Source organism: Aplysia californica, unplaced genomic scaffold, assembly GCF_000002075.1.
Source record: "Aplysia californica isolate F4 #8 unplaced genomic scaffold, AplCal3.0 scaffold00092, whole genome shotgun sequence".
Classification (NCBI taxonomy): Eukaryota; Metazoa; Mollusca; class Gastropoda; order Aplysiida; family Aplysiidae; genus Aplysia; species Aplysia californica.
This window is the reverse complement of record NW_004797362.1, coordinates 893,285-894,849: the sequence shown is the minus strand read 5'-3', so window position 1 is coordinate 894,849 and position 1,565 is coordinate 893,285. Positions and strand designations below refer to the sequence as shown.

Below are 1,565 nucleotides of genomic sequence, written 5' to 3'. Positions count from 1 at the left end.
CCCTTCATAGGCAACACGTCATTATATCTATAGCGAAAAACTGTTTGGAATTGTAGCATTTCTTTATATAAATATTTACGGCGGACATTTTTTGGACCGATTGAACCATATTGTATACGAACAATCTTTGGTAGGCCCATACTATAATTATAGATCTAGATTCTATATAATATCCGAAATTTTGGGGAAAGGATGGTAGGCCCTATTTCAGAGTGTTCGGAGAAATAGTGCCCAGCTTTATTTTCCTGAACGTTCGGAGAAATAGTGCCCAGCTTTATTTTTCCCGAACGTTAGGAGAAATAGTGCCCAGCTTTATTTTCCCGAACGTTCGGAGAAATAGATCTAAATCTAGTGATAGTGCCGGCCGGCCTTAGAAAAATGTCAGGACTCTTGACTGTCCTTCAACTATTGATAACTGTCTGAACTGCAGTACCATTGTACCTAGATATAGATCTAGATCTAGAATCTATATTCTAGATCTAGATCTAGATATCTAGATATAGATCTAGATATATAGATCTAATCTAGATTCTAGACAGTAGACAGAGGTAGGTTCTAGCAGTCAGCGTATTATGTATTTGTTAGTATTACAATAGTATTTGCCCAGTTTGAACGAAAAGAAAGTCGTGTCTCCTTGAAGTAAAACTGTTGGTGAACAGACAGACTGTTAACAGGACACTTCAAAATAATGTAATGCATTTATCGATAATATACGATAGCTTTTGAATTTGATGCAATCGTCTTACTTTTTCTCTTACCGGTGAATTGATAAACCCAGGAAAGGATCAGCTGTGTGTGTGTGCCTTGCCTGTTGTGAGTCTGTTTTATTGATCTTTACAAATGGGAGATTTTGTTTACCGCTCGCGTCTGATTGGTCAGGCCAGACCACCAGAGGCGCTCACAGCCAATAGGATCCCTCTATGGCTGGTGATATTCCCAACCTCTTGTGAATAGTATTCAGCCAATCCCTTCTTTATTAGTGGACTCGTTATTCACAAATCATATCTTTGATCTGAATTTAAAAAATTAAAATAAAGCAACTTTTATTTTAGTTATCTTGTTTTTCGTGAGTTTGTCTTCCAGCACACATGTATTCGAAAAAGTCTGGCATTTTGCTGCAAGGTCAGGGTTTGATCAACAGACTTACACTAGGTAGAAAGGGTCGGGAAGGGGGGGGGGGGTATATTAACCTTGGTTAACCTTATTCCTTTTAATCGGTTTTATACTACTAATAATGAGTCTTTTATTCGCTATAAACGTATAGCAATCAAGGCTTGGCAGTTTGTGTAATGTTTCATTAAGCTACAGAGCGTATAGCCTGGTCATACTTCGATACTGTAAAGTCTGAATAAGTTGACTGGCAGTTAGGCCTACTTGTTAAGCTTACAAAAAGTTTACTGGTATCTGTTTTGTCAAGAATGCGCACAGAAGACGGGGATCGCTTTCATGCACAAAATGGCCTATGTATTTACACGAATTTATATTATTGTATTTTTATTAAGGGTCTCCGTTTGTCTGCTAGAAACACTAGCATGTTGGAGACCCAGCCCAACTGACAGACAAGG

At 38.1% G+C, this 1,565-nt stretch overlaps 1 protein-coding gene across 2 annotated transcripts in view; it reads right to left on the bottom strand.

Moving 5' to 3' along the window:
* LOC101861942 (squalene synthase) overlaps positions 1–825 on the bottom strand; it is a 13,221-nt gene extending 12,396 nt beyond the window's left edge. The window contains exon 1 of one of the 2 annotated variants that reach the window (XM_005094954.3): positions 747–825. The gene's annotated coding sequence lies outside the window, so the exon portion shown is untranslated. The remainder of the gene's footprint in view (positions 1–746) is intronic. The other variant, XM_005094953.3, reaches the window with a different exon arrangement.
* Positions 826–1,565: the final 740 nt, after the last annotated feature.